General features: G+C 29.5%; 1 pseudogene; it reads right to left on the bottom strand.

Moving 5' to 3' along the window:
• Positions 1-12059: 12059 nt before the first annotated feature.
• Positions 12060-12928, bottom strand: LOC117923214 (annotated as a pseudogene).
• Positions 12929-24519: the final 11591 nt, after the last annotated feature.

The raw sequence follows: 24519 nt of genomic DNA, 5'->3' as shown, positions 1-24519 counted from the left end.
TTTTCTTTCTTCACACCATTTCCCATCTTCAGCAATCTTCGTCACCACTACCGATGGCGTGATGCCGACATCGTTCCATCCTCATTTTCGTCGATGCTATTTCCGACGTTGTTCCATCCCCATTTCTTATTATTTATTTATTTATTTATTTATCATCCACACCACTTCCCATCTTCAGCAATCTTCATCACCACTGCCGACGGCATGTGCCGATGTTATTTCTAAGTCATTCCATCCCCCATTTTCTTATTATCTTCAATTTTTTAATTTTATTTATTTATTTATTATTTCATTATTATTATTATTATACGAAATTTGAGCTAATTTATTATTGATGAATTAATTTAGAATTTGTTAATTTTGGCTAAATTAGTTATAATTTATATGATTGTGCTCATTTGAATTATTTAATTTGAATATGATATAATATTGTGATATATTTTGGATGTGAGTTTACATATTAAATTGGGTTGATTTTGGTTGTGGATATAAGTTTGCATATTAAATTGGGTTTGGATAATGAGATATTAACTTTAGGCCTAATGTGATTTATTTTAATTTATCATGTTTTGGGTCTAGTTAATTGAGCTTATATTTTGGCTATTAATTTAAAATTTTTATATTAGGGTCTATGACATGTGAAATATTTTTGTTGGGTTATATTTGTTAATTTTGACCCATTTTTAATTGGTGAAATTTGTTGGATTAATTTGAAATTTGAATTTGGGTTTGAATATCAATTGTGAATTTTATATATTTATAGATATTTACATTTTAGTTATTTTTGTTTTTGCATGAACACATTCTACAATTTTGTTGGCTAAGTACGAATTTATGACGCATGGAGAATGAAATTTCATGGAAGAAAGTGAGATTCGAAAAGTCATATAAAAACATTGAGCTTATTATAAACTTATTTGGGTAAATATTTTATTTCTCACTTTTATTTGGTTTTATTTCTATTAGTTCTTGTAAATATTCGTTTGTATATATTTATTGAGTGTTTACAAAATTGAATATCGAACAAATTAGAAATTTTGTTTAAATAAAAAGAATAATTCAGTAAATATGTTTTAATAAAATAAAGTTTTTTATTAATAAAAATTCATAAAAATGCATTTAGAAAAATCCAAAAGAATTGTTTTTAATAAAATTTGAAAATTTGTTTTTAATAAAATTGTCCAAAAAACTGTTTTTTTTATTAATAAATTCTTTTTCCTTAATTAAAATAGGATTAAAAGTAATTTTTAGAAATAAGAGATTGATTTTTTTCTTTTTAATTAAAAATTCTTTTGCAAATAATGTTATTTTAAAAAAAAAAAATTGTATAAATCACTTTTTTTAAATGAATCAAAATACTTTTGTAAATAAAATTGTAAAAATTCATTATTTTCTAGTAAAAGCAAGTAAAAAAAAAAAATTGTGCCCAAATTGAAATTTCGTAATAAATTCTTTTGATACAATAAGTGTAAATAATTTCTTTGAAAAATTGAATCAAATTACTTGAAGAAAATATTTTGTAAATAAATAAATTGAAATCACTCATTCAAAATTATTTTTAATAAAATCCTTTGAAATTTCTTGAAAACCAATTTTTAAATTTTTTTTATTTTGTTCAATAAATAATTTTGCATAATTCTCTTATTATTTATTTGTGTATTCTAGTAATTAGATTTTATCATTATTTCTATGTATATTGATTTTCACCATGACTTGTACATACTCATTTGTATGATTATTTTTCTTGGTATTCATAATTAATTAATTAATTGTCACAATTCTCTTAATTCGTTTAGTAGAGATCGTACGTATACGGACTTAGAGGGATGCTACGGCTCACCACCGTACCTTTCCAATAGGTAATTTGACTCCCGGACTGGACTTTGGTATTTCACATACCTATTTTTCTCCCAGGAGTCACACTTAGGGTTTTTCTTTCTTATTTTGTTTTTTTCTTTTAAAATAAAATAAAAATAAATGACGACTTCAAGTATTTTTAAGAAAATCAAAATTTTCACAAATAAATAAAAAAACAAGTCGTTCCATCGAGTGGGAATGCATCGTTAAAAATGCAAGGTCCACAATGTCATAATATGACTTCCATGATTTAGATTTATGTTTGTTTTTTAAAACCTTTTTTAAGTTAAAAAAAAAAAAAAACATTTTTTTAGTAGTTTTTAAAAATAAGGCTTTTGAATAAGTTATTTTAAAATATATATATATTTTGATTTTGTAGAAATATTGTAAATTTAATTTATATAATATTAATTTAATTTAATTCAAGTCTTATTAAAATAAAATTAGTTTTGTAATTATAAATAAATTAAAAAATAAATAATTTTTTAGTAAAACATGAATTATAATATTATTATAATATTCATTTTTATATAAAAATGTTGATATTAACCCCTTCAAAAAGCATAATTATTTTTTAAAAGTGAATAATAATAATAATTGAAAATAAAAATTTTATTTAAATTAAATTTTAAAAAAATAAATTTTAATTTTTTTTAAGATACAAATAAGTCAAGTTTTTTTATCACAAGCACATGTTTAATAGTGAAATAGTGATATAGTATTTTGAAATATTTTAACTTAATTTATAACTAATTGGCAAAGTCTTTTAAGTTTCAAATTATTTTTGAAAATTATTAAACTTATTAAGAAATTCAATAGAAATTGTCATATAATTTGAAGCTCATTTCTTTAGTGGAAAATTTTACTATTGTAGACTCCTATTTTTGGGGGTTGTTTTTATCTCCATTTTTTTTGGCCAGGTGGAGGAGTTTATGAAGAGCACATGCCCTTTTTGGAGAGGTTATTAAAAATGTGGCAGCTCATCTATTAGTGGAGGTGGTTTTCTGAAGAATGAATCAGTAGGTGACAAGTGGAAAAGCTCTTGCAAGTCGTTTCCGTTTGAGAAAAAAACTTTAGAGAGAGAGATGATAGAGGAGTTTTGGAGGGAAGGGGGATATTAAGGTTTTTGAGAGGTTTTGCCAAGAAATATGAGATGAATGAAGGTGAGTTGAGCTTTTTTTCTTTTTTTAAGGGATGATTTTTTCTCATTTTCTAAATAGGAGAATCTTAAGATTGAAAAATGATGGATGATCTGAGCAGGTTGTCCATGGGTGCTTCATTTTGGAGAGATTAAGAGAGAGTGAGTTGGATGTCTTGAGATAACTGGGGCAAAGGGTAAAGAGAGAGTTGGAGGAAAAGTAGCTAAACAAGCTTCACTTGAGGAGCTCAGGTATGGCAACATGGGTACCTTTACTTTGGATTTCTTTGTTTTCCTTCCTTGTCATTACTGATTTTAAGTATCGTCTGTTGATGGCTTGGGTATGGATATCATGTCATGCATTTGTTTTTTTACTACTGATCTTCAAATTGTTTGGTTTGGGCCATAATGTGTTTATGTTTCATTTTTAATTGGTTTTGTTGAGATTAGTTTGACTCCATTTTAGTTCCTTTATGAAATGCTCGCAACCATGTTTTGATCCTTATTTAAAATACATTTTGGCTCACTCACCTACATCTAAGTTTTTTTATTAAAACATGAAATGTGGCTTTCACTGGTTCATTTTTGTTTTGTTTTTTTTTTCCTTCCCGCTCTGTTTTCTTGGTTATTCTCCGCTGTTTTCTATGGGTATTTTGGGTGCATGGCATTATGCATATCACCAGTTGATGATGTTAAAGATTGACTACTGGACACTTGGATAAGCTAGTGAAAGAGTTGATTCAATGAGCTTGACTGCTTAGACTACTAATGGGCTACCTTTTTTTATCCATTTCTTCATATAAAAGTGGAGCATTATCTATGCTTCTCGTGCAAATTATGTTTTCATTTGGGCAGTCGACTATCTCATCAACAACTGAATAAAAAACACTAGCTGGGATTGCAAGCAGCTGTAATTCAGTTCATCCATCTACAATGGGGTGAGGAAAAAGGAAAGTAGCGAGCCAAAACATGGGTTCTAATCCTATTTTCAGTCATCAAGACACTCCTAGAGGCCTTCTTATGGTCATCCTCATTGAAAAAAGACTGTTAACCTACTACTTTATTCTTTGGTGTATGGAAACTAGACTTTTTGAAGCATGTTTTAGTACAGAATCTACCCCCCTATGCCAGTCACTCTCTACTGCAATAGAGAAATGCCCAATTGACTCTTCTAGTGGTTTGGGTGTGCCTCATATTGGATGAAATGCTTTACACTCCAGTTGTTAATCCTTGTCCGAACTTGTCTTTTAGTTGTGAAGGCAAGCACGACTTCAATAATTGGCTATGGTGACTAGTAAGCAAAGTGCATTTGGGCCCACTCTTCCTAACATTCCACCACTCACTCTCCAACAAATTTCTTTTCATTCATCCCTAACATGCATGAATTCTTATGTGCATGGCCACACTTCATACCCACCAGTCCCCATTCTTCACATTCACTAAACTCATACCATACTCACCACTATCAATTTGTTCCCCATCATCATACCCACCAATCACACCTCACACTCATCCCACCTGCTACCACCACCACTCATTACACCATTCATTTCCCACAAGCTTCTTCCCATTCTTTCCCATGTGCATGCAACCCGTATGCATGACCACCTTTAGATACCCCATTTTCCAAGCCCACAGCTGTTTGGAGATTTTCGTCAATGGTGAAAAGGATTTATATGTCAAGAACGTGCAAAGAATTGTTACTTTGATGGAAAAGAGGTAGGAAATTTTGGATTATTAAATGATTTTCTGGGAAGGAAACCCTTGTATTACAAAAGATACCTGAAGATGGAGTTGGGATGGTGTTATCTAAAAGAGACTCTTTGGTCGCTTATGATATTGCACTATTTGAATATAACAATTTTGAATTGTCCACTAAAGAAGGGGATCCTAATCATGAGTAGCTTAATGAAAAAGCGAAGGAACCAAAATAAAAATGAGAACGAGGAAAATGAGAAGAATGGACATGATAATGAGAATCCATGGAACTCCATGAAGAAAAATGCTAAACGATAGCAAATTGGGGAATCTTTTACATGGATCAAAATTGGTTATGAGCATCAAGGAATTTTATTTGAGACTCTATGCGTTGGATACCCATCTTTGCATTCCTATCAACCACCCAATTTTTACATAGCCTTGTAGCTAGTTACTAGAAATAAACTTCAAGATAATCATAGCAGTTCCAAAACAGGTCCACACTGGCAGGCCAAGGTGCGCAATTTGGTGAGTCTAATTAGTAAGGTTCATGCTCCAACTCAATTTCAGTAGTCTTTTAATAACAAGAGGTTTGTTTCATTCACCAAAGACGACAAGCAACTTGACACCGATGTTCACCATAAGTATTTTTAATGGTTATGCTGCTGCATGGGTGATGACTTTGATGGAAGATGGCGAGCTAATTGATGGGAAATCCCTTCATCACTCCCCAAAATATTTTGGAAAACATCTTTGCTGTTGAAACAAATTGAGCACCTCTCCAAGAAGTAGTTGTGTAGCATGCTAAACTGGCTGCTTTCTGAAAGCACTAAGTTGAACAGAAATCATGCAAAATAAGTTGAACAAGGTGCAAATGGATTCCAGAATTTGGTTTGAGGAAGATAGTGTGAGTAAAGACAGTGCATGGGTTTTAGATCAGAAGCTTAATCAACCCATGGATAAGAAAACAAGTTGAATAACATCAGAAAAATGACTTAGAGAAGCTCATTTGCCTGATTTCAATTCTGTCTTTCTTAAGTGGTTCCCCAGCTTTCCAAAAAGCTAGTCTCAAAACATCATCCAACAACACCACCAATCCCCACAGTGCAGTCTCACTAACCCTATGCCCATTTATGCATCTATGCATGGTCACCTTTAACATGCAAGCTTTAAAGGCCACGTGTCTTCACCTCCTTTATTCTTCATCCTCACTTTCAAAATTTGGTTTTCAAAGCCCCAAATTCAAATAATTTTAAGTAGTCAATTTTCCTTCCTTTCCTTAAGGTTTAGGGTCATTAAAAAAAAAAATCTCGTTTTTAATAAACTTGTTGCATTTTTCCTTTAGGCAAGTACTTTCACCAATTCTCTTTGATTTTAAAATAATTTTTTATTTTCACGTTTTTAAATAAGCATGAGTACAATTCTATGATTCCAAAAATCATGGAATTTGTAGAATTAATTCATGCAAAAATAAATTGGGTTTTGGTGGGAGCCCAACATCTATGATGTTTTCTTTAAAAATAATTTAAGTGAAGTGTATAATTGGCATTGATGGATTCTATTCTATTTTGTGACACCTAAGACGTATGTTGCATTCATTTTTGTACACTAATCCTATTTCATGATAGCATTTTATTACTTGTTGTCAATGTACGCTCTCACTCTCACCCTGTTTATTTATTTGTTATCATGACTTGCTTTTGATCCATGATCATTTTGGTATCCATTGATTTCCTAGTTGATTGTCATGTTTGTCTCACCTTATTTAGTAGAGACCTCATGGCTTAAAGGGGTGTTACAGTCTTTCACTATGTCCTCCCACTAGGTAACCTAACTCCCAGATCCATTTCTATTTTCATAGACCGTATTTTTCAAATAAGGAGTCACACTTAGAGTTTTTTTTCTTATTTAGCTTTCTCTTTAAAAATAAAACAAAAATAAATGATGACTCCAAGTCTTTTCTAAAAATAAATTAGTTAAATTTAATAAAGATAAATATGTTAACTTAATAATTTAAAATAAATTTAAAGTTAATTTTAATAAACAACTTTAATATTTTAAAAAATAAAAAACAAGTGATAAACTTTAAGTCATTAATTTAATTTAAAATCAACTTAAATTATTAAGTAATAAATATTATTAAACATTTTAGTACAATAATGGGGGTAGACTCTTTTGTGATGGATTAAGAAATATTGGAAATGAAATGCATCTTTGAAAAAGGGTTTGGTAATTGATTCAATGGGAAAATGAAGATAAAATTGACAGCAAATTATGGCAAAGAAGGTTTCGAAGTTTGGATGTGGACTGCAGATACATGGTACATGGACTTAGAGATGTTTAGAACCGATCAACATCCATTAGGACACACAACATTATTAATTAGTGGTGCATGTGGGGTTTTCTTCGGTAAGGAATTCACAACGGCAACCATAACATCTATTACAGCAACACCCAGAAGGCCAGTTGCCATAAGGGCCATCATTTGATGGCACGAGCCTCACATATCCATCGTAGGATGTGGTTAGCGTGGAATGCCATAGCCATGGTGGCATGGGCAGTGGCCACCATGCCCCTCATAGCATGGCTTAAAGTACACTCAATTAGTATAGAATAGTGGGTACCCTAGCACTAGAGGAGGTTGCTGTGCGGGCTTTTTTTTCCATCTCAGGCGAGGGGCCCGTGGAATTCTCAGCCCCGTTTGACTTTTTTGGCGAAGATTTTTTCTCCCAATACACTTGATGGTATCGACACCTTTGCATATAAGCATCATTTGGATCTTCTCAAGGCAGCAACATACTACTTTGATTATCACAGTGTCCTCATTCTCAACGAAAATCTGGTCTCATATTTCTCTTGTTCATAAAATTCAACACCAAATTCAAAATAGACAACTCACTTCTTCTTAAGAATAGTGTAAATGTGAAAAGAAAAGAAAAATGCTTAAAGTGTTTTAGCTTGTCCCACATAAGGAAAAAGTGGAACATTAGTGGATTTATTAACTAGTCCACTTTCCTTAGCCTAATAAGCTTGTGGAGATGTGTAGGAGAGTCTCAGACGCCCATGGGACTTAAGCCTATCTAAGTGGGGCTTCGGATTAATTAGACCAGAATTCTTTAAATCACATCCACCATTAAGTCCCATCTAAGTGGGGCTTCGGATTAGTTAGACCAGAATTCCTTAAATCACATCCATCATCCCACATATGTGTGCCACCTAGGCTAATTTTTACAAAATTCAAAATAATTTTTTTTTTTAAATTTTAATTTGACTTAGTCTTTTATTTTTTACCAACTCTTTAAAAGAGTCTCATTGGTCTATAAAAGAAGGTTACCCCTCAACTCTCAAAATACCAATTTTTCATAGAGTTCTTCTAAACTTTCTAGCATTATTCTTCCCTCTCCACTCATTCATACATCTATCTGGATGAGAAATATTTTAAAACTCGAATTGTACACGTCTTACCTGTAGAGTGCGTGCATCCAAGGCGAGATTTACTGGTTGTTGAATCTAAAAGGTAGACTACTAATACCCAAGTGCATTGAGTTCGTCTTCGAGAAAGGTGGATCTATTTCAGGGACGGTTGTCACGCCTCAACCTATCTTCGATAAGTTTCTAGTTCCTAATTATGTTGTTTACTTGTGTGTTTTTGGGCTAATCCTTTGTTTTTAATACCCTTAGAACAACATCTCCATCTTTTCAACATTGCCCACAATCTCAAAATGCATTCAACAACACCACACACACACACACACACACACACAGATATATATATATATATATATATATATATATATATATATATATATATATAAAGTAGTTTCTTAATCTTCTTGTAGCAGCAGTCACACCCAAGATCAACCTTCAACACCATAATCGTACCCAGCAATAACAAATGCCCATTTTAGGGAATTAGAGGGGTGCTACGGTCTTTACCGTACCTTCCCAATAAGTAACTTGACCCCCGAGTTCAAATTTGGTTTTTCATAAACCATCTTTTCCAAATAAAGAGTCACATTTAAGGTTTTTTTTTTATTTTGTTTTCCCTTTAAAAATAAAACAAAAATAAGTGGCGACTCCAAGTCATTTTATAAAAAAAATAAATATTTTTCAAATAAAAAGTGAGTTTACCATTGAGTGGAAATACATGCACAAAATGCAAGGTCCACAGACCCCTTTAAATAAACCAAATTTTTTTAGTCTTCCAAAGTCAACCCAATGAAATGTGGAAACATGCCATGAGTGAGCTCACGTTCGCTTCATCATCAAGTTTGTCGTTTGATAAAAGTACTACAGTTAAAAAAAATAATTCTTAAATAATTTCTAAATTATCATTGTAAAAAAAAATAATTCCAAACTTATCATAGTTTTTACCAAATAGGAAAGAGAATGTTATTTCCTTTTAAAATCATTTATTTGAAAAACGATTTATATATTAAAAAAAAAATCATATTTGGAAGATGTGTAGACCTCGTATTTCACTCGATGGCGAAACTTGCTTTTTTATTTATTTGGTGAAATTTTGATTTTTAGAAAAAAAAAAAAAAAACTTAAAATTACCACTTATTTTTGCTTTATTTTTTAAGGGAAAAACAAAATAAAAAAGAAAAACCATAAGTGTGACTCCTGAAGGAAAAAACAGGTCTGTGAAAAACCGAGTTTGGGTCCAAGGGTCAAGTTACTTATTTGAAAGGTACGGTAAAGACCGTAACACCTTTCTAAGCCCCTAAAAATGGGTCTTTACTAAATAAGGTGAGGCAAGTATGGCAATTGATAAAGAAATCAATGAATACTAATGAAATGATCGAATAATAAAACAAATCAAGCATAAGAACAAATAAATAAATGAAGTAGGAGTGAGAACGTACCTTAGCAACAAGTAATAGTGCGCTATCATGGAAACAAGGTTAGTTCAAGTATAAAATTATCACATGCATATCAAAGAGCAAGACAAAGATTAGACAATATTCATTAAGTATAGCAGTTGACAATCTGAAGAGAAAAATCATATGTGAGGTCCCACCAAAGCCCAATTTATCTTGTATGAATTATTCTCACAAATTTCATTACTTTGGAATTATGAAAAACTCATTATTGCTTATTTAAAATCAAGAGAAACAGAAAATTATTTGAAAATCGAAGAAAATTTGTACAAGCACGTACCAAAATTAGAATGGCAACAACCTTATTAAAATCAGGATTTTTGGCGACCTAAAACCCTAATAAAGGATGAAAAGTTGCAGAATTGAAAAAATATTTGACAACTGAAGTGGAATTAAAACTATTTGAAAGAAAACTAGAGTTTTGAAATTTATTTGAAGATTGAAGTTTTGAAAATTAAATTTAAGAATTAGAATTTTGGAAATTAAATTTGAAGATGGAATTTTTAAAAAATAAATAAATAAATAAAATAATAATGACTAAATAAATAAATGTGAAAATTGGAATTTTAGAAATTGAGAATTAAGTTTGAAAATCGGAATTTTGAAGAATGATTAAAAGATGGAATTTTAAAAATAAATAAATAGAATAATAATAATAATAATAATAATAATAATAACAAAAATAATAATGATTAAATAAATAAATGTGAAAATTGGAATTTTGGAAATTGGGAATTAAATTTGGAAATAGAAATTCTGAATAATTATTTAAAGATGGAATTTTAAAAATAAATAAATAAATAAACGGAATAATAATAATAATAATAATAATAATAATAATAACAAAAATAACAATAATTAAATAAATAAATGTGAAAATTGGAATTTTGGAAATTATGAATTAAATTTGGAAATCGGAATTTTGAAAAGTTATTTAAAGATGGAATTTTAAAAATAAATAGAATACTAATAATAATAACGAAGATAATAATGATTAAATAAATAAATGTGAAAATTAGAATTTTGAAAATTGTGAATTAAATTTGAAAATCGGAATTTTGAAGAGTTATTTAAAGATAAAATTTTAAAAATAAATAAATAAATAGAATAATAATAAATAAAAATAATAATAATGATTAAATAAATAAATGTGAAAATTGGAATTTTGAAAATTGGGAATTAAATTTCGAAATCGGAAATTTGAAGAGTTATTTAAAAAGATGGAATTTTAAAAATAAATAAATAAATAGAATAATAAGATTAACAAAAATAACAATGATTAAATAAATAAATGTGAAAATTGGAATTTTGGAAATTGAGAATTAAGATTGGAAATCGAAATTTTGAAGAATATTAAAAATGAAATTTTAAAAATAAATAGAATAATAATAATAATAATAATTAAATAAATAAATATGAAAATTGGAATTTTGGAAATTAGGAATTAAATTTGGAAATCAGAATTTTGAAGAATTATTTAAAGATGGAATTTTAAAAATAAATAAATAGAATAATAATAATAGCGAAAATAATAATGATTAAATAAATAAATATGAAAATTGAAATTTTGGAAATTGGGAATTAAATTGAAAATCAGAATTTTGAAGAGTTATTTAAAGATGAAATTTTAAAAATAAATAAATAAATAAATAAATAGAATAATAATAATAACGAAAATAATAATGATTAAATAAATAAATGTGAAATTTTGAATTTTAAAAATTGGGAATTAAATTTGGAAATCGAAATTTTGAAGAATTATTTAAAGATGAAATTTTAAAAATAAATAAATAAGTAGAATAATAATAATAACGGAAATAATAATGATTAAATAAATAAACGTGAAAATTGGAATTTTGAAAATCGGAATTTTGAATAATTATTTAAAGATATAAATTTTTAAATTAAATTTGAAAATAATTAAAGTTTGGGAAGTCAAAGTTTTAAAAATTAAACTTAAAAATTGGAGTTTTGAAAAATTAAATTGGAAAGAAATTGGAGTTTTAAAAATTAATTGAAAATTGAAATTTTAAAAATTAGTTCTAAAAATTGGAGTTTTGAAAATTAAATTTGAAAGAAATCAGAGTTTTAAAAATTAAATTTGAAAATTAAAAATTTGGGAAAATTAAACTTTGACATCAAAATATGAAGAATTAAAGATGATGAGATGTGATAGTGGGTAGGTTTTGTTGGTGGAAATCCTTATGGAATGATTCAGAATCAAAGCAAGTGGAAGAGCAAGGCTCCTAAGTCAGACGATGGAAAATGGAGCATAGGAAAAAATGGTTTTTCATATCATGGCTGGCTTTTATGGATAAAAAAAAATAGAGAAAAAAATCTGAGTAATGATGAAAACCGAAAATGGAGACTTCTAATAGCATCCTCATTAAATGTTGTCCCCGTAACAAACTAAAGATAGCAATGGTGGCGTTTTATGAGAGAGATAAGAAGAAGACAAGTTTTTCTCTAACACAATTGATAAACTAAGCCTTTCTGGGAGACTTGGTGGCCTCGGATGGCGACTTGGGTTCCTTTACTGCCTTGTCAGTCTTCTTTGGCAAAAGAACAGGGTTGATATTCGACAAGACACCCCCATGAGCAATTGTGACTCCAACTAGAAGCTTCCCAAGTTCATCATTTCTCACATCCAACAAAACATGCCTCGGGATTATTCTGCACTTCTGGTTATCTTATGCTGCATTTCCAGCCAACTCCAAAACCTCAGAAGCTAGGTACTCCAACACGGCAGCGAGGTAGTCTGAGGCACCGATTCCAACACGTTGAGAATAACAGCCTTTCTTGAGGTATCCGCCGATACGACCAATCAAGAATTGAAGACCAGCCTTGACGGGGCAGGATACGGGTTTCTTCTTGGGACCACCGCCCTTCCTTCCTCCGACACCCTTCTTCACCTTTTCAGCGGCCTCCACTTCCCGGATACAATCGGCAAAAAATCAAATTCCCAAGAAAAAAAAAAAAAACAGGAAGCACCGTTCGAAACGAGCAATTCAATATATATAGATGAAGATAGAAATATAGATGCAAATAAATGAACAACCCAGAACAGAGTATAACCAACATCAAAAAAAAAAAAAAAAACACTAAAAACATTGATTCAAGACAAGTGATTCAAGACAAGTGATTCAATCATCTCTTGCTAAAGAGTGAGCCATTTCAGATCAAAACATGAGAGAAAAACAGTGCAACATCATATCCATTCCAAACAAATCAAACAGTGATCAGAATCCACCAAAAAGCCTGAAAAATAGAGTGATGAAGAGAATAAATAAGGAATTTGCTTGGAAATAGTACCTGAAAGTGCTCCTCCAAGCTCTGTTTTCACTTTCTCCATAATCTTTTTCCCTTCCCACCTTTTTTTGTTCTCCCATCTCTAAACCTCACCTACTAAAAAAACTTTTCCCTTCTCCCACTCATCTCTTCCTGTTTTTATGTTTCTCTCCCCAGACAATTCCCTTTTTGCTCCGGAACTCAAAATCCCTATACCACTTCCTCTGGCTTTTCTCTTTTCGTCCCATCTGGCCACCAAAACAGCTCACATATGCCATGTTTTCCTTTCCCTTCTAGTCTCATCTTGCCGCCCAAAAAACAGCTCATTTTTGGGGTGATCAAAAAAAAAAAAAAAAAAGAATTCCTATCCGATGGCTCTACAATATGATTTCTAAAATTCATTTTAAAAAAAAAATTCACCAACTGTAAACTTTTGAATAGACTATTTCTAAAAATTCCTATTCCTTTTTTCTAAAATTTATTTTTTAAGAGACTATTTCTCAAAAAAAAAAGATAAATTATCTCTTGAATAGACGATTTTCTCAACAAAAAAAAATATATATTTGGGAAAAACATCTCTTCAAAAAAAAAAATCCAATTTTCTATTCCCTATAAACTTTTTAATTAATGATATATTTTTAATAATATAATCATATATATATATATTATAAAATTAATTAATTTTATTTACTAAATTTAATATATAAAAATTATAATTATTGAGATATTTATCAACAATAATATTTATAAAAATATAAATTATGTTTAATATTTAGATATTGATTTTTTTTTCTTTGTTGATGGTTTATATGAACAAAGTTATTGGTTTTTTACGTTTATGATAATAATTGATTTTTTATCATGGTTGATACTTTATTAATAGATGGGATATTTATTGGTTTTTTAGTATTTACATAAACAATATTATTAGTTTTCTTATAATCATAACAAGTGACTTAGATTCTTTAATATTAAAAACATTTGATAATTAAGGATTGACTTGGTGTTTATTTGAATTTTAAGGCTTTTATTTGAATATATAGTTTTTGAAAAAACGATTTCTTAATTTTTATTTATTTTTTTTATTTGATTGAAACCTATAATATTAAAAATTGAAAACAAATAAAAAAAAATTATATGAGAAAATGTTTCCTCAAATTTCTCTTAATAAAAAATAGTTAATCATTTTTTAATTATATTTAATTTTCTTAGAATTACATCCAATCAGCATAAAGGATGTCACCGTCCCAGTTTGAGAGATCACATGGCCATGAAATAGGAATTTGGGATCAAAATGGCCCTTTTATTAAAAAAAATTGTAACATCTAGGCACTTATTGAAACTTAGGTTCAAAATGGTCTCTTTAGTGTCACATAGAGGTCATGTCATTAAAAAAAAAAAAATCGTCATTTTAGTTGAAGCCACAGTTGGCAAATGAGGCTTCATTTTTTAACTGAAGTCGCAATTGGCAAATGAGGCTTCATTTTTTAATTAAAGTCTCATTTGCCAACTGTGATTTCAGTTATTTTTTTAATTTAAAATTTAATTAAAAATTATTAAATTATAAATTTAAATTTAAAAAATATACTTAAATAATAAATTATTTATATTTAAACTTAAAAATCTACTATTACTTCAAAAAACATAAATTGATAAATAGAAGATATTATAAATAAATATTTTTATTTATTAATAAATTAATAAATTTTAAAAAATAATGAAGTGCTAATGTTTTATAACTTAAAATTAATTTGATTAGATAAATTGTTAATAATTTTAATTATTTAAAGAAATTGTGGCTTAGCCCCCAATCACTTTGTTATGGGTTTCTAAATGAAATTGTGACTCATCCATGTTCACATGAGAGTCCCAGAAGTACTAGGATCAGATGTATCAAATTTATTGAAAGATGTACCAAGGGTCCTAAAATGCGTTTCGATGTGGGGATCGGCCCCCAATCACTTCCCTATGGGTTTCTAAATGAAATCATAACGCACTTTCAGACCCTTGGTACATCCTTCACTAAATTTGGTACATCCGACCCGACAGCTTTCGGGACCCCCATTTCAATATGGATGGTCCATAATTTCATTTAGAAACCCATATGGAAGTGATTAGGGGTCGATCCCCACCTCGAAACGCACTTTCGGACCCTTGGTACATCCTTCACAAAATTTGGTACATCCTTCATGAAATTTGGTACATCCGATCCTAATGCTTCCGGACCCCCATCTGAACATGGGTGGACCATAATTTCATTTAGAAACCCATAACAAAGTGATTTGGGGTTAATCCCCACTTCAGAATGCACTTTTGAACCCTTGGTACATCCTTCACAAAATTTGGTATATCGTTCATTAAATTCGGTATATTATTCATTAAATTTAGTACATCCGACCCGACAGCTTCCGAGACCCCCATTTCAACATAGATGATCCATAACTTCATTTAGAAACCCATAGGGAAGTTATTGGGGGTCGATCCCCACCTCGTAACGCACTTTAGGACCCATGGTACATCCTTCACAAAATTTGGTACATCCGATTCTAGTACTTCCGGGACCCCCATGTGAACATGGATGAGCCACAATTTCTTTAAATAATTAAAATTATTAACAATTTATCTAATCAAATTAATTTTAAGTTATAAAATATTAGCACTTCATTATTTTTTTAAATTTATTAATTTATTAATAAATAAAAATATTTATTTATAATATCTTATATTTATCAATTTATATTTGTTGAAGTAATAGTAAATTTTTAAGTTTAAATATAAATAATTCATTATTTAAGTATATTTTTTTAAATTTCAATTTATAATTTAATAACTTTTAATTAAATTTTAAATTTTAAAAAAAATTAACTAAAGCTGCAGTTGGCAAATGAGGCTTCAGTTCAAAAATGAAGCTTTATTTGCCAACTGCGACTTTAATTAAAAAATGAAGTCTCATTTGTCAAATGCGATTTCAGCTCAAAAATGAAGTTTCATTTGTCAACTGCGGCTTTAGTTCAAAAATGAAGCCTCATTTGCCAATTGCGCCTTCAACTTAAATGATGAAAAAAAATATTTTTTAATAATATGGGGTCTATGTGGCACTAAAGATGTTATTTTGAATATAAGTTTGAACAAGTAACTGGATGTTATAATCTTTTTAATAAAAGGGTCATTTTGACCCCAAATTCATGAAATAGACCGGAGTGACCTATATATGCAGCCGCCATAATTAGTACTCACCCACAAGTAGATTAATCCACAGGGAATATACAGAGCCCTTTCAGCTGACAGTGGCCCCCTTAATGTGTATCTCGGGTTGCTTTCAATCAACTTCCTTCCTCTAACTTTTTCGTTTTTCTTTGCCTGCAGGTACATTTCATATATTTAACTTTAAGCAGCTTCATTCCTTCATCAAATGAGCTTCTTCCAGGTTGGGATCGGACCATGTATTGATGATGCTATGGATGCTTCCCTCCCCCTCATTTCTTTACGTACAATCATCAAGATAGTGGTCAAATTTGGTCCCCTCGTTACTTTCTTTACCTCAGATTTGAATACGCGATTTCTTTACATACAATCATCAAGAAAATACTTGTTTGTGTACGTAGTGCATGCAGATACATGAGACATTGACTTGCAGAATTGTATAGAACCTGAAAGATCATAAAGTTCACAAATGGTTGCAGAATTCTCCAGTACCAGAGTTCCATACCAGTACCTTGTGGGGTATTCTGAGGATTGAAACATTCAGGGCGTCTTCAAAAGGGCCCTTAGAAAAGGTGCTTTCGATAATCTCTTTAGTCTCCTTTTGAAGTGAATTATAAGCATCTAAGGATGAAATCAACGTCTATTAGTCCACAAATATTATTGGCCTATATATGTTGTGGACGAGAAAAGAACCGAAAAGAACTGATCACCGACTCAACACCCAACTGAGAAGAGGAACTAAACAAACCAGACAACGACAATCACGATGGAGTATGATTCACATGATGGTGCATGTGGGATTTTCTTCTTCAATAAGGAATTCACAGCGGCAACCATAGCTTCTGTCACAGCGACACCCAGAAACCCAGCCATCAAAAGATGGTGGTTGGTGCGGAATCCCATATCCATGGTGGCAGGGGCCACCACCACGTCCCCCATAGCTTACAGCACACTACAATTGGATAGAAGAATACTGGATACCCTGGTACTGGAGGTGGAGGTGGAGGTGGCGGTGGCGGTGGCGGTGTCGGTGGCAGTTGCCGTGGCTGTGGCTTCTCGGGTGGTATAACCTCGATACTCTTGATGGTATCGCCACCTTTGCAGATAAGCTTCGTTCTGATCTTCTCAGGGTAGCAGCTAACTACTTTGATTATCACGGTGTCTTCCTTCTCAATGAAAGTCTGGTCTCGTATTTCTCTTGTTCATAAAATTCAACATCAAAATCAAAACAAACAACTCACTTCTTCATCCCTTCAACATTGCCCATAATCTCAAAATTCAACTATACCAAACACACACACACACACACACATATATATATATATATGTAAGACTCACACCAGGAAATTTACAGAGCAGTTTCTTGATCTTCTTGTAGCAGCGTATACACCCTAGATTAACAACCTTCAGCTTCATTTTCGTAACCTGCGATATTATCAATCAAAAAATTAGAAATCATTGCAAGAATTATCCAATAATGTCAGTACGTGGTGCGCAGAAAATAGCAGATGAAAAGAAGAAGAAAACAAAAACCTCATTCCAGGTTCCAAAATATGTTTGATATTATAATATACGATTTAGAAAACAACCAGTTTTCAAAACATGTTTTTACTTCTTCTTTTTTTAAGATGTTATCGCTTGTTTTCTATGGATAATTTTAAAAAATAATTATAAGGAAAATAAAAAATTATATATAAAAATTATTTCAATCGAAACCAATAAAATTCTAGTCATCTGACGAGTAATAAATAACAGAAGGCCAAACCCGAATGATATATACACGGCGGATATATATAAACTAGCGAGAAAATATGAAATTCAAATGAAAAAATAAAATGCGTGTGAAGGGAGTGAAGAGATTGGAGGAACATAGACCTCTGCCATGGCTGTGAGAGATGGGATCCGAGCTCAGAATTCAGAATTGAGTCGAAGGAAGAAAAAGATTGGTTTATTAAGTGGCTAGGCTGAGGTGACCCCCTTTAAATAGACCAAACTTTTTTAGTCATCAGAAGTCCACCCAAAAAAAAATGCGATAATTTTAAAAAATAATTCCTAAATTATTATAATAGAAAAAATAATTTCAAATTTATTATAATTTTGTCCAATATGAGAGAAAAAATAAATTTTAAGTGAAAAATTGTATCTTCAAAAGACGATTTTAAAAAACTTATACAAGAAATTGTCTTTTGAATAGACAATCTTCAAAAATAAAAAATAAAAAATTAAGAAATGATAAATCCTCTTTTCAAGAAACGATTTCAAAAAAATAAAAAGAAAATCAAATGAGAAATAGTTTTTTAAAGAGATGATTTTCACGTGATAAATTCAAAAAAAAAAAAAAAAACCTAATTGAGAAATCGGATTTCCACACAAAAAAAATATATGAGCTTTGGGTCCATTACTCTAAGCACCTTCTTTGGTTGTTGAAGTAATAGTCTTGCTTATGAGGTAGGTGGTTGGAGAAGGACAAGACAACATATCATCTGCCAAATGTCATTTCTTTCTACCAAACTTCTTCTATGCTGTAATCAAGGGTCTCCAAAAAGCCCGTGGCCTGCTTTAGGCCCGGCCTGAGCCCATTTCTGGGCGGGCCGGCTCGGCCCGTAGGCCCACCCTTAGGCCCGCCCCTTTAAAAAAAAACTACAAAAATAAAAAGTATTAAAAAAAATATTCATTTCAAAATTTTATTCATTAAATGTATAATTACATTTGAAAATGTGGGAAAAGTTTACATCACTACAAAATAAATACATCTCAACTAGGTTGGCACCTATTTATTTGTCAATCATCTGTATTTTTCAACCACAAAAAATAAAAATAAAAATATAATATACATTTAGTCATTATTTTCTGGCGGTGATGGCGAACTATCATGCATCCATGAAGATCTTGATAATTTTAAAGATTCCATATCGGCAAGCATCTCTGTTTCTCGAATGGAATCGTACATCCTTTTATCTGTTATTTCCCAATCTTTCACACATATCCCTGCTTCAATAACATCTGGCGCTAAGTTGCATCGTTTTTTACTAACTACTCTTCCACCTGCACTAAAAGCAGCTTTTGATGCAATTGTACTCACAGGAACTGTTAGTACATCACGAGCAATTATAGAAAGTACAGGATATTTGTGTTGATGTGATTTCCACCATATTAAAATATCAAAATCTTCTTGATCTTCAAATGAAATTATATCAGTATTAAGATATTTATCTAAATCAGATGTATTATTTGGAGAACTATTTGTTGTCTTTTTTCGACTTTTCAACATTTCTAGAGCTCCTTTATAAAAAGATGAGGAGTTTGTAGATGTAGGTGGTAATTTAATAGTATTAATATCATTACCATATTTTTCTTTATAATAATTATATAAATTATATAATAATGAATTTATTTCATTTTTAATTTCTTTAATTTTTATTTGGTCATTAAAATAAATAATTGTTAACCATTCATCCAAAACTTCAAATTTCAATCTAGGGTCCACAATTAAAGCAATATAAAAAATTAAAGGTATTTCTCCCCAATATTTTCTAAATTTTTCTATCATTGCAAATATTTTATCATTAAATATTTCAAAAGTTAAATATTTTTGAAGTACAATAAAAATATTAGTTATTTGCATAATAACTCGATTTGAAGTTGGATAATATACACCACAAAAAATGTTTGTTGAAGTATCAAAAATTTCAAAAAGATCTCTTAAAAGATCCGCAATATGCCAATCATAATCATTTAATGCATAAATATCTGCTTCATAATCATTGTTAATTAATTGTATTTCATATAATTCGACTACTTTTCTATATTTTGTAATATTTTGTAAAAGTTTATATATGGAATTCCATCTAATGGTCATATCCAAATTTATATTTTTTCTTTTCATATTTAACATTTTGCAACAATCAAAAAATAATTCATGTTTTGCTTGAGAACTATTAATACTATATGCAATGCCTCTAATTTTTTCCAATGTACTATCAACATTTTTTAATCCATCCTTTACAATTAAATTTAAAATATGTGCACAACAGCGCACATGAAATATTTTAGCATGATCTTCTTTTACTTGTTAATATCGTTTTAGTCTATGTATTGATGCATCATTATTAGCAGCATTATCTAATGTTATTGTCAATATTTTATCACGAATGCCTAAATCTATAATTTCATCATTTATTAAAGATGCTATATTTTTACCACTATGTGGAGCATTTATTAATTTAAATGAAATTATTCTTTTATTTAATCTCCATTCATTATCAATGTAGTGAGCAGTTATACATAAAAAACCAGTGTGAGTTAAAGATGTCCAAATATCAGATGTTAAACAAATATTTTCTTCAAAATTTGCAAAAAAAAAAAAATTAATTTCTTTTTGTGTATAAAATTTTTTCATAATATCTATTTTAACTGTATTTCCAGACCAACCTTTAAATTGAAGATTAATACCTCGTTGAATTGTTCCTGGAAAATCATGAGTTTTCATCATGTTAAAAGGTTGTTCTGCTCTTATTATATAATCAATCATTTCTTCACGACAGTTAGATTCATCATAAGAAAATGTTTTTAAATTTCCACTTTCATTTTTACCTAATTGCATATAATTTCTAATATCTACATTATTTTTAGTTTTACAATTTTCATAATGTCTTTTTAAATGACTTGTGCCTACATTTGACACCAGTAAGAAATTTATTACAAATTTTACATTTTGCTTTTATTTCTTTTTTATTATTTTCTAAAATTATTTCTATTCTATCAAAAAAATTCCATATATTTGAAGTAAATTTTTTGTTTGATGATATTTCATCACATGGACTAGATGAAGAAGCACTTGTCATATTATAATTATTGATAAAATATTATGCCAAAAATAATAAAGTAATAAATATAAAAAAAAATGTAACAAAAAAATAAAGTAGTAGGGGTGAAGTATGTTACTCAATTAGAGAATCGATGTAGAAATTCCTAGCAAATTTGAACTCTTGGAGCCATCAATGCTTGTTTTGCACCACCAACAATATTGTATAATTTGAGGGAAAAATAAAAGAACTTGAAATATTGTAGAATGTGAGAGAAATAGAGAGAGAAATAGAGAGAATTTGATGAAAAAATGAAAAGGAAGACAATGTATTTATAGGAAGATTAAAAAAAAAATTCAAAATAATTGGTCATGTGACCGTTGGAGCCTTTAATTTAAAAAAATATATATATAATATACTTTATATATATATATATATATATATATATATATATATATATAACACAATCAATAAACATAAAAAGAATGTAGTTTAGCTGGTTAGAAGCCTAAAGTTTAAACATGATGGGAGGGGTTCGAATCCCCCCCTCTCCCTTCCCTTGGCTTTTTTGAAAGCCATTTTGGCTTAATTCAAAAAGCCGGCCCGGCCCCGCCCGAGCTGGGCCACGGGCCTCCTATTTACGACCTGGCCCGCCCGTTGGAGACCCCTAGCTGTAATTCCCCTTCAACGAATTGGATTCATCCATCTGATCTACATTCTGCTACTACTGTTGCTTTTGTTGCCCTTTGTATAGAAAGAGATTCCTAATAAATCAAAAGGGCATGTAAAACATGAAAACCCAAATGGCTTTTTAATTTTTGTGTGGTGGAAATCGTGTCTTTTTCAATAGATGATTTTCAATTGCTTAATTTTTTTATTTTTTATTTAGTGGAAATCGTTTTTCTAAGATATGATTTCCAATTACTTTATTTTTTTTTTATATTTTTTTTTTTTGGAAATCGTCTCTTACTTGGCAAAAACTATTGGAATTATTTTTTCCACTACGATAATTTAAGAATTATTTTTTTAAATTATTGCACTCTTATCAAAAATCCCAAACTCACCTTACGCAAGTTTGTCCATTGTTAAATATAAAGTAGTACACATATATATTCAAAATCATCATATAAAGGAAATATTTAAAAATTATTTTAGAGAGTAAATTAATTATAATTAAATGCAAAATTTTCTTTTAATTGATTATCAAAAATATAAAAATTATCATGATAAATTTCTTCATAGTGTTTTTAACATTATTAATAGATTAATTAAATATTAAAAATTTGTACATATATCACAATTTATTTTATATCATTTAATACAATTGAATTAAATGTATCATAATTTTAATATTAATATATATTTTAAAATTAGACATATTATAATCAAATACCATAATATTATTATGAAATAATATTTGATGTAATTTAATAATAAATATACACTTATAAATTTCGTATTTTTATCGATGCATATAATATTATTATCAAATATGATAAATCATATTATACATATATCAAATTCTTTAATAAAACAACTTTAAAATATCTATTATACTTTTAATAATATTTTTATGAAGTTTTTCTCATATTTTTTAAAATTTTGATCAATTTTAGGCATATCGATATTTTTTTCCAAAATATTTGTTCATATATTTGATATATCTATAAAATTGAAATACCGATATATTTGTGATTACCGATATTTTCATTTTTGGGTGCAATTAGTGATTAAAATATTGTGATCGCCAACATCACAAGCACCACTGGGGCAAGTTTGCTCTTTGTTAAATAACATGCATCAAACATATATATATATTGAGAAAATAAAGGTTATGTTTAATTAAGAAATAAACACCCAAGAGGGGGGGTGAATTGGGTTTTTAAAAAATCTTTTCAATAACAACAATTTCAAGCACAATATAAGTGAAAGTAAAGAGATAGAGTTAAAGAATTCAAACTCGGGTTTTATAGTGGTTCGGCACTTCCTTGCCTACGTCCACTCTCCTCAATCTCCTAACCAAGTGAGGGTTCCACTAACTTGAAACTTCAACCAAGCTTCTAATCTTCTTACACTTGGATTCCGGCTCCAATGGGCTCTTACACAATCTCTTCAAGAATTACACCTCTCGAAGGCTTAAACGATTGGCTTTTACAAGAATAAAACACTCAACCTAGCTTAAGGATGGATCAAATACAAAACAAGGCTAGGATGATACATAAAGGTGCACTAAGGAGTATGCAAATGATGATTTAATGCACCAAGAAAGAAATGAGAGCTTTTTGATCAAGAACAAGTAGGTAGATAATTTATTGCAAGTGTTCTCTTATTCATAAATGAAGTGGAGCTCTTAATTTATAGGTTTCTAAGCTCGGGAGTCAAAAACAGCAAAAGGTACCCTCGACTGGTCGAGTTAGGGGTCGACCGGATCACTAGCCGTTGGGCATTAAATGCTTTGACAGGTTACCGTTGCCTCGACCGGACCTCAACCGAGAAGGGTGTGAACCTCAACCGGGAAGAGAAGGCTACTCGATGAGAGAAAGTGTTTTTGACACTCCTCGACCAGACAGGGTCAACCGGTCGACCGGTTCCCCAACCGGTTGAGCCGGTTGGCCATAGCCTCGACCGGTTGAGCCTTTTAGCCCCGAAAACCTTCCTTTTTAAATTCTTTTCTTTTCTACTAATTAGGCAAGGTCTTTAGGTGAATAAATATGTCAGTTTTAAAACATTTTGCCTAAGGTATATTTGATAAAACTCGGGTTTGAATGAATTTGAAAGTTTAAAGAATAAACCGAGTTTTTCAAAGATGCATGAAATGGCATGAAAACCTTAAGTGCACCAATGCATTCATCTTACATTCATCTCCTATGATCAAGGGACTTCCAATAATCTCGGTCTTGTATCCATTTGGTCCTTGGATGAATTTCCGAAATTATACCTGAGATTCTTTATCATTTAAAACAATTAGTTACTTAACCATGGTTTGTTATCATCAAAACCCGATTAGGAGAACCTTTGGGCTAACATATATACATATATATAAAAAGTTAGAATATAAACAAAATATTAAAAAAAAATACTTTAAAGAATAAATTAATTATAATTATTTTATAATCAAATGAATTTTTTTATTTAATTTATTGGCAAAAATATAAAAATGATCATAATAATATTCTTCATAGTGTTTTTAATATATTAATTACATATTAAAAAAATTATACATTTATCATTATTTATTTATTTTATATTGTATCATAATTTTAATATTAAATATATTTTAAAATTAAACATATTATAATCAAATATCACAATATTATTATATACACTTTATCAAATTTATATTTTTGATTGACACGTATAATATTATATATGTCTATATATTACTTTTTCCAAAAAAATAATTTTAAAATACTTTTATAAATAAAATTGTAAAAATTCATTATTTTATAGTAAAAGTAAGTAAAAATAATTTTTATACATAAATTGAAATTTCGTAATAAATTCTTTTGATGCAGTAATGTAAATAACTTTTTAAAAAATTGAATCAAATCGCTTGAATAAAATATTTTGTAAATAAATAAATTAAAATCACTTGTTAGTTGTTAGTTGAGGGTGTTGATCAACAGCCAAGAATTATTCTCGACCA

This window comes from Vitis riparia, chromosome 10 (genome assembly GCF_004353265.1).
Source record: "Vitis riparia cultivar Riparia Gloire de Montpellier isolate 1030 chromosome 10, EGFV_Vit.rip_1.0, whole genome shotgun sequence".
Lineage (NCBI taxonomy): Eukaryota > Viridiplantae > Streptophyta > Magnoliopsida > Vitales > Vitaceae > Vitis > Vitis riparia.
The sequence above is the reverse complement of the archived record's forward strand: the minus strand, read 5'-3'. Positions and strand labels throughout refer to the sequence as shown.